We start from the raw sequence: 15,711 nt of genomic DNA on the forward strand, positions 1-15,711 counted from the left end.
ATATTTCATCCATACCATATGGTGTCCTATGTTCGTCCCTTTCTCCAGTAACTCACATGCTTTTCATCTGTTCGCAGTACGCAGCCAGCACAGCAATCGTGAACATACTCTCAGCTCACCAAGGGGTACTTCAATGCTTTACTAAGAATATTTCTTCTTTATGATTCTCCAACCAAACGAACATCTGATAGCCCCGTGGTTTCCAGTCGTGAAGCTACTTATGATTCATTCTTCACCAACCATTCCAGCTACAACAACCCAGTCGAAAAAAAACCTCGTCGTCGTCGTATGGCTGGCGACTGTAGCTACCTGTTGAATATCAATGAAACTGCCACCACCGCCACCGTATTTCTCCGCATAGACGTTTCCCTCTCCACCCTCGCTCACGGAAATAAATTTTGTCTGGCCGGAATTCATTCGCCGTCGCCGTTCAGTTAGTCGCACAGTTTCATCGGGCGTGCACGTCTGTCGTGGCTTTTCGCGTGACCGAGTTACTTCTTACTTGTTTGAAGTTTTGCTTAGTGTGTTCTCGAAAGTGTGTTGCGAGTCAAACCCCCGTGTTCCTTAGGTCATCGTCATCTCTGCCCCAATCGACACAGTAAGGTAATTTGACTGCCGGCTGCCGCGCCGCTATACAGAAGCGCCGTTATTGTAGCATTCTTTGCTACATTGGATGCTGCCATGTGAATCGATCGAGGTGTTGTTATGCAAAAAAGTTGAACCTAGCAAATGCTATCAACCGGCCCGTGATGGTGGCACGCTGGAGAGCAAACGTAGCCGATTGTGATTGGTTTTTGGGCTGCAAAATAAGTCTCTAAGTCGTCGTTGAATGCTTATCTTTGAACTCGGCTGGTGTGCTTCCCGTGGCGACTCTGAGTGTGCGTGCTAGTTCCAGTGCCAATCAGCGCCTACATGTGTAGTGCACGCTTGAAGATTTTGTTGTTTTTACGCTCGTAGCTACATGCGCCAAAGCGCGTCTTGTTTCGGTTGGCGATTCGTTGGTATGGTAATCTATAGATGGAACAACGTGGCACATCGGCCAGAGTACATGTTGCAGTGCCGCGGGAAGATCAGAGACTCCCAAGCACTGATTACGTCAGTGTTTTTTGTTTTCACTTTATAGGATTTTGGGGGTTGGATTATAGCCAGTCATTGCCAAGCTACCCTCTATAAAGGTATTATTTATGTTTTCCTTTGGATCGATCGATAAAGTTTTGGACTTATTTTAGATAGCAATTTTTTAGGTATTGTTATTGTGAGTTATTGGTAAGAAGAATAGAAACTAGAATATTACTAACGATGCATTTTTCATGCATAACATATTATGATTGAATGTATGTAAAGTTGATTTAAAAAAATACCCGTTAATTTGTTTTTCATTTTCATTTTATTTTCAATAACTTTATCTGCGTTTGCTTAATGAAGCCTTCAGATGAGGAAAAGCCATTTTGAGTTTAAAATCATTTTTTGTATTCCTATATTTATTTGGTAGGCACTCTGTGTTCTTGACCGCTACTGTGCCGTGATCTACTATGGTATTCTGCTGTACAGAATCCACTCTTATGGATCCAGAATCCACACATAATCTATTTTTCGTTGGAGGAATGCCTCTGAGAAGAGCAAGTTGTCAGTCGTCATCAGGTAGCCGTGACGGTAAGGCGCGTATCCCAAAACGCGTACGGGCTGCGGATCCGGCGACTGACGAGGGTTTGTGAAGGGGCTGGTAATCGAACCCATGACCATTCGCTTGTAAGGCGAACGTGTAACCAACTGCGTTACGGGACCCCCCTAAGTTTAAAATCATATTCTGAATAACTTTGCATAATTTCAACTTAAATATGTATGTTGAAAAGGACGCTTGTAGTGTTAAACAACAGTTTCTCCTTCCAATATTGTAATTTAGTTATTTAAAGCATTTTGGGCGTATTTTGCTTAAATTGCTTCTCTCAAAACAAAAATAAGATTTTATGAAATAAGATACTACTATAGATTTAAAGATATGTACTGCCCGTGATCGCATATTTGTAACATTAGCATTTTTGTTCATTTTTTGAAAGCCTGTGAATCATTCTGAAAGTTCAATTTATTGTATCTAATCCCACAACAGTAAAATAGCCTATCCTATCTTGCTTATCTGTGGTAAGTTAAAAATGATTTAGTTTGTGGAGAGGATTGACAAACGATTTACAAAATCAACCAAAATGTAAATGTTACAAATATGCGATCATGGGCAGTGGGTCATATAAACAAAAATGACGTTTTGCGGGAAAAATTATACCCAGAAAACAAAAACAAAATTACTTCTCATATCTCACATCTAACTTTTCACTTTTCGCGTCTGACTTCTCAAACTGCCTCCGTACCTCTTATTTCTCACTTCCAACTTCTTTTTTCAGCTTCTTACTCAGATTTTCTCCCTTTTCACATGAGATTGAGAAGTAAGAAATAAGAAGCGATAAGTGAAATGACTAAGTCAACATAAAATCGTATATGATGCAACATAAGATGCTAAAGTGGAAGCGATATACGCGCATGTTGTATGGGGAAGTACCTATGTCGCCTCCACTTTAGCATCTTATGCGGCATCATATACGATTTTATGTTGACTGGGGTCCCACTTGTCACTCCCTATTTTTAATTTATCTTTTTCAGTCATCAGTTTTCACTATGAGAATTGTAGAGTTAGAATTGAGAAGTGAGAGGTCTCACTTCTTAATCCTAACTAGAGGTGTGAGCTGGTTCGAAAATTATCAGACCTCACCAAAAGTATTCCGGAATTTCCACGGGAAATTCTTCGGAGTTTCTGCGGGAAATTTTTCAAAATGTAGACATTCGATTTTGGCAATACCTATTCAATTTTGGCGACAAAGCCATTCGACTTTCGCAACATATTTTAAGAATATATATAAATTGTTTTTAAACCGCGTAAATCTCATAATCCGCGTTAGAGATGGACAAGACAAATCACTTCATTGAACGGATCAGATCCGGGTCTTTCATACGGATCGGATCTTTGGATCAAAATGTGAGGAGAATGCAAAATCGTGAAATTGTTGTCATTCAGGACCACACTTCTGACCCGTAAAGACAGTTATGTTACATTTATAACACCTGTATAGAACAGATCAGGGTCGTTTGGCCGAAACCCATTCGGCCGAAAGCCATTTGGCCGAATGCCACTAGGCTGAACAAACCATTAGGCCGAAACCCATTTGGCCGAAAGGGACATTTGACCAAAAAGATCATTTGGCCGAAAGGGTATTTTGGCCGAAAGGGTCGTTTGGCCGAAAGGGTAGTTTGGCCGGAAGGGTAGTTCGGCCGTAAGGGTCATTTGGTCAAAAGAGTCATTTGGCCGAAAAGGTCGTTTTTCCGAAAGGGTCGTTTGGCCGAAAGGGTAGTTTAGCCGAAAGGGTCATTTGACCGAAAGGGTCATTTGACCGAAAAGGTCATTTAACCGAAATGGTCGTTTGGACGAAAGGGTAGTTTGTGCGAGTAGTGCGTCATTAGTGCGAGTAGTGCGAAGTGGGTAGTGAGACGTCTTACTACTCACTTCGCGCTCCTAATTTTTTACAGTGAGAAGTGAGAAATGAGGAATGAAAATTGAAACGTCTCTCTTCTTACTCCTAACTTCTCATTTTTCAAATGACCTATTCGGCCAAATGACCCAATAGTTCAAATGTTCTATTCGGCCAAATGACCCTTTCGTAAAAATGACCCTTTCGGCCAAACAACCCTTTCGGCCAAATTACCCTTAGGGCCAAATGACCCTTTCGACCAAATAACCCTTTCTGCCAAATGACCCTTTCTGCCAAACGACCCTTTCGGCCAAATAACCCTTCCGGCCAAATGACCCTTTCGGCCAAACGATCCTTTCGGTCAAACGACCCTTTCGGCCAAATGACTCTTCCGGCCAAATGACCCTTTCGGCCAAAATACTCTTTCAGCCTCATGACCCTTACGGCCAAACGACACTTTCGGCCTAATGGTCTGTTCGGCTAAATGGTATATTCGGCCAAACAGCTTTCGGCCTAGTGGCATTCGGCCAAATGACTTTTCCCCATCAACAAGAAATTCTCTGAATTTCCTTTTTATATTTCCTAGGAAAATTCCTACAATTTTTCAGAATTTCAACGAAGAAGTTTTTCACGAGAAACTTTTCAAAAATTCAAAGGAAAATTTGTTTGAATTTTTAAGGGATTTCTTTGAATTTCTATTGTCTGTAAAAAAAATCGTTTAGGGTCGTTTAACCGAAATACATTCAGTGGAAAGCCATTTGGTCGAATAACAATTCATGCCGAAAATCAACTAACCGAATTCCATTTGGCCGAATTGGAAGTTGTATCCAAACGGTTATTATGTCGAAAGCTGTTTGATCAAAAATGAAATTTGGTCGAAAGCGACTAACAGTCGAGCTGGTAATTTGACAGAACATGCCGTTTGCCTCAACAGGTTTCTCTTTACCGCTTCGCAGCTTAGTGTTCATTCTTCTTCTTCTTCAATGGCTCTACATTCAAACTGTAACTTGGCCTGCTTGTCAACTTAGTATTCTATTAGCACTTTCTCAGTTGTTAATTGAAGCTTTTCTATGTCTGCCATTACATGAGTATGTATCTTGTGAGGCAAGTACAATGGATACACTACACACTAAGTTTTTCTTTTCGAGCTCGGCAAAATCGGGCACCGCTGTAGCTCAGTAAATTCCAGAACTGAACTGCGGCAGAAAATTTCGTTTATTGCTGATTCTCAGCAAAATATTCACTGTATCTCAGCAACCAAAACGGCACTTTTACTAAGATCTCGGCAAAAATTATGTTTGCCTTAACTCGGCGGTACCTACCTCGGGAAAATAAACAAAAATGCTGAGATCTCGGCGAAAAAAATTAAGTGTGTATGCCCAGGGGGTTAACAATGTTTTCTTCCCGAAAACATCCTAGACCGGTTCGAGAATCGAGCTCGCCGTCTCCGGATTGGCAATCCAACGCCTTTGCTCGCAAGGCTACTGAGGACCCCGACTTAGTGTTCATTATTAAGAGCTTAAAGCTCTTCTACAGTTATTGACTGCGAGGTTTCTAAGCCATGTTACCATTTTTCCATAATGCTAACACGATGATACTTTTTATGGCCAGGGAAGTCGACAAAATTTCCAACCCGAAAAGTTCATAGACCGGTCCGAGAATCGAACAAAGCCATCTTCAGCATGGTCCTTACTGTGTAGCCGTGTATCTTACCGGGGGCATCTAAAGGGGGCCTCAGCAGGTCGTTTGACCGAATAGGTTATTCAGCCGAAAAAGCCGTTTATCTGAAATGGTCGTTCTGCAGAAGGAGCCATTTGGCCGAACGAGTAATTGAAAAACAAGTTACATGACCAATAATGTCGACCCGTTCGGCCAAAATAGCCAGTTTTTCGGAAAAATGTCATTTAGCAGAAAGAGGCCATTCGCCCGAACGAGTCATACGGTCGAAAATGTCACTTGCTTAACGGGTCATACCAGTGGCGTGACCATGCCCCCCCCCCCCGTGTAAAAATTTTTAGAATATTTTTTTTTCGAGAAAAAAATGTTCAGGAAGCCCTCCCCTCCCCTGGACAAATTTTCTAGCTACGCTACTGGGTCCTCTGATCGAATATGTCGACCCGTTCTATCAAATGTTCTTCCAAACCGCCTTTTCGGTCATATGACCTAATAGGCCAAACGGCTTTTTCGGCCAAATGTCCATTTCGGCGAAATGCCGGCCTTCCCCGTTCAAAAATTAGATTTCAACAAGACAGTATTTGGATTTCAACGGGAAATTCTTTGGAATTCGCACGGAAAAGACATTCAAATGTCCAGTGTTGGTAGAATCATACTCAAATATCAATCATCAAAACCTCATGTGCGAGCTAACTCGCTTGCGATTCTGCAGAGAGAGCATCGCGCTTGAGTTTATGACGCAGAATCGCATCATTTCGCTCATTCGCCGAAAAATGACTTCGCTTCAAAAAGCGCCAAAACCCAAGAAGTTCTTCATATTTCTCATTTCCAGATTTTCACTTCTTACATAAGATTTCTCACATTTACTAAGCCAAGTTACCATTTTCGTATATGTATCATGAGGCTTACACCATGATACTTTTATGCCCAGGGAAATCGAAAAAATTTCCAACCCGAAAATTTCCTATACCGGACGGGGAATCGAACCCAGCCACCTCCAGCATGGTCTTCCTTTGTAGCCGTGCATCTTACCGCACGGCTAAGGAAGGCCCCTTCCCACGAGCATGTTGCACAAAATATTATGTAGTACGATGATGTAAACAGAAGACGCTAGTGTGAGATGTCAAACACAAAGAGGTGAAAGAGACAAAAAGTTGGTTTTTAAAAAATGGGTGCAAAGTTTTTAATATTTTATAAATACAAATTGTATGGAAATTTAAAAAAGTACTAATTTTCTGTGAATTTTCACATTTTTTATAAACATTGACAAACTTTATCAACATATTGCCGCAAAGCTCGAGAACCAAAGTATTTTTCACTGTAGTCAACTCAATTTTGTGTCACTTACACCCCTCTGCTTCTAACCCCCTCTAATATAAAGCGATTCGGCCTCTGGGTGTGAAACTCGCAAGCAGTTGACTTAAAGACGACCGTTGAGTTGATGGACGATGGAAATTTCGTTAGTGTTACGTTCATTTGTCTGTGATGAAACCCTCCTTCCTCCTGAAAGTGTGTCGAAATTAACTGATGTTTCTATATCTGAAGTTGCTTATTTGTCATAACGAAGATGTTTCAGTTATTCGTTACAAGTTTTTCATATACCATCGTTGAATTGTAGCTGATTAATCTTCTATTTGAATAATACATTTTACGCACTCGTAATACCCTCAATAAGAAGAAGCCTTAGAAAATAAATATGCCGCTCAAAAATGAGAAATACTTAGTTGAGAACTTCTGATGTCGTTAAAAAGCAATGTGCACAGCTGTAGTAGGCAGTAGTGTCACAAAACTGGTTGCGTCCCTCCCGGATAACTCGCGTCAACATTACCACAATCGGCGGCAGCGGCGGTGGTATGGCAATCGTCATCATCGTTGTCCTCTGGATCCCATCAATGGTATTATAGCGCTTTGCCAGAAAGAAACGAACCGACGACGACACCGAGAGAAATGGCACGCATTTATGCTGTCTTTCGTCGTGCACATGGAACTCACACTTCACGCCTCCCACCACCGTACCGCACCGAAAGGCCGATGGGGATGGCAAACAGCACAGACTTAGTCGAACCTACCAGCTCCACTCCGACGATGTGCTGAAGAAGAAAGTTTCGCTGGCTCCCCTCGAGTGGTGCGCAATTGAACAGAGAAAGAGAGAGGTACCGGACCCAACCGCATATCGAACAGACCCAGCTAGGTACACACTTTCAGTTCAGTTAGTTCGCCTATGAGGTGTTAGTCTTTCACGTTGTTTCGTCGCGTACGGTTTATTTGGTCTGGGTTTCGCGGGCGGATTGCTAGTTTTTTGTTTAATTTTTTTATAACTGAATTTTCGAACGATTGTTTGAACAAGTTCACGTTTTGAGACTTAAAAGTGGTGCTCGAGCGAATCGAACCCAAACTAGCTGAGAGGTCAGTGCTCTATAGAAACTAGGGTGAAGGTCAGTATCAGCAAACATTTAATGGTGATGTGGATCAGTGCAGCTTTCATTCAAGGTTCAAGTTACCAATTTTGGATTATCGGATACCCAGTTCTGCCCCTATAAAGGGAATCGGATGTGATATGTGTTAGTGAAGTTGTGGCATTGCAGAAAAATTGAACAGATGTTGAACACTCAAATAAGTGAAACAAGATTTTTGAAAAGTTGAGTGACTTTAGCTGATAGTTCAAATAATTTAGGAAATTAATAGTCTAATACTTTCGACTGAGTATTCTGCAGTTCAAAAAGTAATCTCACATAAGTGCAACAGTGCAACAAAAGATCCATATGGGCTATGAGTTTTCGTTAATCGAATGTATTCAAATTGTGTGATTCAAATGTATATTTCAAATTCAAATAATAATTCTTGTGATTGAATAACGAACAACGTATCATTGCTCCTCCTTACAATGAGTAATAGTACCAAGTTTTTGTTGATGTGCCAAACGGAAAAAAAAGATTCAACAGATAAACACTACAGTTGGACACCATATATGAAATAATTCTTGCTAAAGCATGTCATTGTCACACATATCATTAGTTACTGACTTGAATTTGAATTCTCAGAAAACCAATGACTTTTCTGTCGAACCGATAAGAAATAGTCATCAGTCATTAAGCCTGGTCAATGACTCCTGTAAGGTTTTTTATTTTTTGCATTGTTTCAGTCGTGCAATGAACTTATAGGTCGATTATTCGTATTTGGTTTGAAACCCATTATGTCTATATTGAGATCGATTCTACTAAATTTATGATTTGCATCATCCAAAAATTAATTTTTATGAGTACATATTTCTATTTTAGTCATATTAGTTTTTTTATTTAATTTATTGTAATATTTTTTAAGCAATTTCGGATCATAATACCTGGTTTTACAGTTTGTGTTTGACTAATAAAATGGTATACTATTCCTTATCAAAGAAAACAGTGCTTCAATTACCATTTCAGTACTTAAATAAACTGTATTAAATTGTCGTTTGTTTCCCGAACTGTGTAATGCGACTAGATGAAATGAAAACTGATTGTTCTCTTGGCAAGCTTGATTTTTTTTGCATGGACGATCATGTGGAATGAATCAGACGGACTAACTCAGCTTTAACACATTTTCGTCATTGCGAAAAATAGTGTTTGTATCTCATTGCAAAATTCGAAGGTCGATTTATTTTTGTGTTTTCTGATTTTCCTGTAAGTTTCCACACACATTATTTATGACCCAGAAACATAATTTGCATTTGGCGCTTTGATGTTGCACGAAGAAGAAGAAGAAGCAGAAAGATGATAATCGAAAAAATCTCCACGGCAAACCATACGAAGAATTTTTAAAACTCTTCTCAAAAATTCTAAAAGCAATTTAATTAAAAACGTTAAGCAGTACGGGGTTGGACTTCTCTTATACTGTGTTTTAAGTGTAATATTACAACATAAAAATTCTAATAGAAATATTGTGTTTATTATACAGTAGAAGAAAAGTCCAACCCCGTACTGCTCACCGTTTTTAATTAATTTGCTTTTAGAATTTTTGAGAAGAGTTTTAAAAACTTCTTCGTATGGTTTCCCGTGGAGATTTTTCGATTATCATCTTTCTGCTTCTTCTTCTTCATGCAACATCAAAGTGCCATTATTGGTTTACCGTTTTAACTCTAGCCTAACTTTTGACAAGGGCACAAAACACCTTGATTTTCAATATTCAATAGAATATAACTTACAAACGGCTTGTCCGATAGTTTTGGTGTCTTCGGAAATGTTTTAGGTTATCAATGGGGCTATGTGAAAAAAATATACACCATGGAAAAAAATGTGAAGTCGTTGAAAATTTTAATGCAATTTTCTCGAAAAAAATATTCAATTTATTTTTAGTTTTTTGATATGTTGTGGTAGTAAATATATGTATTTTTTACACTATGGCTCATAATAAAGAAAATGATAAACAAATATTTTTTTAGAATAAGTTGTTTTTTTAATTGTCAAACATATTTTTTATGTTTTTGTTTGGTGGGGTTTCGGTCACCGTAAAACTTTATATTTTCTGGTTTGTTGATTTTTATCGGTGATGAAAAATACACAAATTTCCGTTTTTTAATAACGTTTCGGCTTACTCCATTCAGCCATCATCAGATCCGTGATCAAATTTTATTAATTAGTTTAAAATATTCAAATTGGTTACAATTTTCTTTTCTCCCACTTACATTGAAAAACGTTCACTTGCCACCAGTGTGGTTCAATAACTAACCCCCCTGAGTCTAATACTACCGAATCCCTTCTATGTGTTGTACCATGTGCGTCATCGTGTCTACCGAGTTGCTGTTCGTTTGTGTAACGATCGGATTTTGCACACTAGTGCGTTGTACGCCGAGTCAATTCCACCGCATTCTCGTTGTAGGTTCACCGTTGCATCGTTTCCCATCATCTTTATGTGGAAGGCCTCTGCGATGATCCTGCTCTCCTGGTTTTCTATCCGTTCTTAAATTTCCGTATTTCCAAAATCAAAATTGTGTCCTTCTGTCATATAATTTTGGAAATACGGAAATACGGAAAATGGATCTTTCCGTTTCTAAGATAGGGTAAAACGACCTATTTTGGAGGGGTTAATCATCCTGTCAAAACAAAATTGATTTCAAAAATTCTTTGAAAGTAGTTGAATAGGGTGCTCTTTATCGTTGCGATATTTTTTGAAGGTCAGTTCTATTGTTGCGGTATTGCCTGTCGTGCACTTATTACGTAAGCAATTTTTCTGGGTTTTTCGAACCCCTATGTAAGATTTTTCCATACAAATGAATTTTTATTTATATGGAGCGTAAGATATTGACCGACCCCTCTCCCCCTATAAGTGATTACGTAATATGTGTACGGACCATTATGATGTCCGCCAATTTTGAAAGCGTTCCCCTCGGAGCGCTGCGGCACTGCTTCGAGTTTTGGTCCGCAGCTTTGGAACCGATTGGGTAAAGTTTACGACAAAAAAATTTGCCGAAAAAACAATTTTCTGAAATTTTGCAGAGTTCAGTTTATTTTTAAGCCTAAAAATTGCAAAAAAAATAAGCCCTAAAAATTGGAATCAGTGGCACCGGATTGTCCATCGAATACTACTTGTGGCCAAAATATATCGTTTAAAGATAAGAGTGTTGTAAAACCTTTTGTTTATGAAAAAACGATTAAGACCAGTCCCTTCAATATAAGTTTTTTCTTTCTGTTTCTGGTTTCTAGTTGGCTACATGATCGTTACACAATTTCGTACCGTCAGACCGCATCGTGCTTTCGTGCTGTGCGGTTCTTTCTCTCTTTGCGGAAGGAAGTTTTTAATACTACCCGAAGCTATTTTAATTTCAACGGTGCTTCTTAGCGCTATTTGTACCCACTGATCCCGTTACGATCTTTGCAAGGACCCGTGCCTTCGTTTTACGTTGGACCCGTTTGCGGAAGTAAAATTCCGACAAGCGGTGGTAATCATGCAGGGACACCGTTCTGGGAAAAAACCTCTTAGAATGTCACGTCTCCACGCTCAGCCATGATAAAATAAAAACAAGAGGAAGGGGGAGTCTCTGAATTCTCCACTTCCTTCAAATAAACAAGGTTTCAAGACCGTCCTGCCTAAGCGCGGAAAAAATAGAAGGAAGTTGGAGAATTCAGATATTCCTTCTAACTCTAATATCGGAAATAATTTTTCCAATCGAACTGAGCAATCAGTTCGATTTGATTAATGATGAAATTGAGCAAATCGAATCTACCTCTAGCCCAGGTGATTCGATTCATGCGAAAAAGCAAAGGATTCCGCCAATTGTGGTATCTGTTGCCGAGTTTTCTGGCTTCCGGAATGAGATTTTGAGTAACCTTCAGGGGATCAAGGTTTCATTTCAGATTGCTAGGAAGGGTGACTGCCGCGTTTTGCCGGGATCCTTTGACGATCGCAAACGTCTTCTTCACTATTTAACTGAGAAGCGCCATAAATTCTTCACATACGACGACAAAACTGAGCGATTGTTCAAAGTCGTCTTGAAAGGTCTCCCCAGTGATGACAAATCACTGGATGAGATTAAAATTGAAATTTCTCAATTACTTGGATTTTCACCAGTCCAAGTAATTAAGATGAAAAGAAATCCCATTCTGGAACTTCCCAGAGGGGCATTTCTCAAGAATTTTATTTAGTTCATTTTAACAAAAGTGAACTAAATAATATGAAAAGTTTGGAAAAGGCCTGTATTATGTCTCATGTCCGTGTTACATGGGAACATTTCCGCAGGCCTGGGGGAAACTTCCAAAACTTACCCAGTGCCGTAAGTGCCAAAAGTGGGGTCATGGAACCAAACATTGTCACATGGATGCTAAATGCATGATTTGTGGTGGAACCTCTCACGCCAAGGACGCATGTCCTGTGAGAGAAGATTCCAATAAATTTAAGTGCGCAAACTGTGGGGCAATCATAAATCCAATTTCTGGGAATGCCCTTCACGCAAAAAGTTTTGAATTCCGTGCAAAATTGATGACGGGAAATTCCAATCGGATCCCAGATTCGACGGGTAGAAATTTTTCAAACGCTCAAATTTCGAAACCGGTTACCGGTCGAGCAATTCATACCCACCACAATTCACAAACAAATTTTGCCGCTCGTCAACGGGTAGCAAGCACTTCAGTAAATTCCAATTTTTCGAATGTACCTACGTATGCAAACATCGCGGCTGGTAGACAAAATTTCTCTTCTCAAAATGAGGTTTATACCCATGTCCCAACGGAAAATAATGGTCATGTTGCCGATTCAGGTAGCATGACTGCTTCCGCTTTTGATTTTTAAACTAAACAATTGCATCACATGATTGATGCAATGTTCAAAGCAAATACCATTTCTGAAGCTGTTCAGGTTGGTATAAAGTACACAAAAAATTGTTATCGGACTCCGTTTCAATGGATCCAAATAATTGTGTGAAAGTTCTAAATTGGAATGCCCGCTCTCTAAAGGGTAAGGAAGATGAATTATTCAACTTCCTTTCAGTTCATAATGTGCATATTGTCATTATAACTGAAACGTATTTAAAACCAGGACTCTCCATTAAAAGAGATCCAAACTATTTTATCTACAGAAATGATCGTCTTGACAGCGCCTGTGGTGGGGTCGCCATTGTCATTAATAGACGTATCAAACATAAATTATTTTCTTCGTTTGAAACCAAAGTTTTTGAAACCTTGGGAGTTTCTGTTGAAACAAATTTTGGACAATTTTCCTTCATTGCAGCCTACTTGCCTTTTCAATGCAATGGGCAGCAAAAGAATTTGTTGAAAGCTGATCTTCAAATTCTGACTCGCAACAAATCAAAATTCTTCGTAATTGGTGACTTCAATGCCAAACACCGTTCATGGAATAATGCTCAAAGCAATTCCAATGGTAAAATTTTATTTGAAGATTGTTCTGCAGGATATTATACTATTCAATATCACAATGGACCAACTTGTTTTTCTTCCAGTCGAAATCCTTCTACAATTGATTTAGTTTTAACGGATTCAAGTCAGCTGTGTGGCCAATTGGTAACTCATGCTGACTTTGACTCTGATCACCTTCCTGTGACGTTTGAAATCTCACAGGAAGCCATTTATAATCCAATCAGCTCTACTTTTAATTATCATAGAGCTGATTGGGATTTATATAATACGTATATCGATAGGAATTTTGATGTTGATATTCCTCTCGATACCAAAAGTGATATTGATAATGCTCTCGTATCTTTGACAAATTTAATTGTCGAAGCCAGAGGCATTGCAATTCCGAAATGTGAAGTTAAATTCAACTCCATTATTATTGACGACGATCTTCAGCTACTGATCCGTCTTAAAAATGTGAGAAGAAGGCAATACAAAAGAACTCGCGATCCCGCGTTGAAAGTTATTTGGCGAGATTTGCAAAATGAAATTAAAAACGTTTCGCTATTCTGAGAAATACCAACTTTGAGAATAATGTCTCGAAGTTGGATCCCAGTTCGAAACCCTTTTGGAAATTAACAAAAATTCTTAAAAAACCTCAAAAGCCAATTCCAGCGCTTAAAGGGGAAATAAAATTTTATTAACAAATGGCGAAAAGGCTCAAAAACTTGCTCAGCAGTTCGAGAGTGCCCATAATTTTAGTCTAGGTCTCACTAGTCCAATTGAGGATCAGGTTACACGAAGCTTCGAAGACATTCTCAATCAAGAGAATGTTTTTAACCCTTCGTTGGAAACTAATTTGGATGAAGTGAGATCCATTACTAGAAAATTTAAAAATATAAAAGTTGATGATGGTATTTTCTACATACTCATCAAAAAACTTCCTGAGAGCTCTTTATCCTTTTTGGTTAATTTATTTAACAAATGTTTTCAATTGGCATACTTTCCAGATAAATGGAAAAACGCCAAAGTTGTTCCAATTTTGAAGCCGGACAAAAATCCAGCTGAGGCTTCTAGTTATCGCCCAATCAGTTCGCTTTCTTCAATAAGCAAACTGTTTGAAAAGATTATTTTAAATAGAATGATGGTTCATATTAATGACAATTCTATTTTTGCTGATGAGCAATTTGGTTTTCGCCATGGGCATTCAACCACTCATCAGTTATTAAGAGTTACGAACTTAATTCGGCTCAACAAATCTGAAGGATATTCGACTGGAGTTGCTCTTCTTGATATAGAGAAAGCATTTGACAGTGTTTGGCATGAAGGTTTGATTGTAAAATTGATGAATTTTAATTTTCCTCTGTACATCATTAAACTGATCCAAAATTATTTATCAGATCGCTCGCTGCAGGTAAACTATCAGAATACTAAATCTGATAGATTACCTGTAAGAACTAGTGTTCCCAAGGCAGCATACTGGGGCCCATTTTGTATAACATTTTTACTTCTGACTTACCTGATTTACCACCAGGGTGTCAAAATCTTTGTTTGCAGATGACACGGGCCTTTCAGCCAAAGGGCGAAGCCTTCGTGTCATTTGTAGTAGATTGCAAAAAGTTTGGATATTTTCTCCACTTACTTGCAAAATGGAAAATTTCCCGAATGCTTCCAAAACTCAGCTTATAATTTTCCCACATAAGCCGAGAGCTTCTTATTTGAAACCTTCTAGCAGACATATTGTCACTATGAATGGGGTTCCAATTAATTGGTCTAGCGAAGCTAAATATTTAGGACTTCTGCTAGATCAAAAATTAACTTTTAAAAATCACATTGAAGGCCTTCAAGCCAAATGTAACAAATATATTAAGTGCCTATATCCACTTATAAACAGAAAATCAAAACTTTGTCTTAAGAACAAACTTTTGATTTACAAACAAATGTTTAGACCTGCCATGTTGTATGCTGTGCCAATATGGGCTAGTTGCTGCAATACCAGAAAGAAGGCACTCCAGAGGATTCAAAATAAAATTTTGAAAATGATTCTGAAGTTGCCTCCGTGGTATAGTACCAATGAACTTCATAGAATTTCTAATATTGAGACATTGCAACAAATGTCCAACAAAATAATTTCCAATTTTAGACAAAAATTGTTGCAATCTTCTATTGCAACGATTAACTCCTTGTACCCTTAGTATAAAATAGGTTAAGTTTAGTTTAAGTTGAAAACATTGTAATTCCTACATGGTTCAATTCAACCAGAGGAAAAATTCTAACTGCCAGAGGCAATTGAAATGTATTAATAATAACTAATAGCAAATAAGGATGATAGTGTTAAGAAAACACGGAACACCTAGTCTAAGAGATGAATGCATGTATTAGATAATTAGCAAATAAAATTAGTAAAAAAAAAAAAAAAAACAATTTCGTACCGTCCGTTTAACTGATGTTTATTTTTTAAGGAATTGCAAATATGAAAGCAAAGAGAAATTTTTTTTTTTTCTTAGCTCAAGCTCTGCGTTCCCTCAAGGCTTTGGGTGGATTTAGCATCTTCGAAAGTTCTCTACTTTGCTGTAATAGTTTTGGTACTTCTACAATTATTTTTGTCTATACATTAATTATAAAACAAATTTTTATAGCAGCAATCTCATAGATTGATCAATTTTAGGGAGTTTATCAAGCCACATATTTAACGGGCTTGT

The 15,711-nt window shown here is 38.5% G+C and overlaps 1 protein-coding gene across 3 annotated transcripts in view; it reads left to right on the forward strand.

Annotated features, from left to right (window-relative positions):
- The first annotated feature begins 306 nt into the window (after positions 1 to 306).
- The window catches only part of LOC134213157 (peptidyl-prolyl cis-trans isomerase FKBP2), a 102,364-nt gene continuing 86,959 nt past the window's right edge, over positions 307 to 15,711 (forward strand). Inside the window, exon 1 of one of the 3 annotated variants that reach the window (XM_062691819.1) lies at positions 307 to 603. The gene's annotated coding sequence lies outside the window, so the exon portion shown is untranslated. Of the gene's footprint in view, positions 604 to 7,416; positions 7,625 to 15,711 lie in introns of those variants that run through there. The other 2 variants (XM_062691821.1, XM_062691820.1) reach the window with 2 other exon arrangements.

This window comes from Armigeres subalbatus, chromosome 2 (assembly GCF_024139115.2).
Source record: "Armigeres subalbatus isolate Guangzhou_Male chromosome 2, GZ_Asu_2, whole genome shotgun sequence".
In the NCBI taxonomy this organism is placed as follows: domain Eukaryota; kingdom Metazoa; phylum Arthropoda; class Insecta; order Diptera; family Culicidae; genus Armigeres; species Armigeres subalbatus.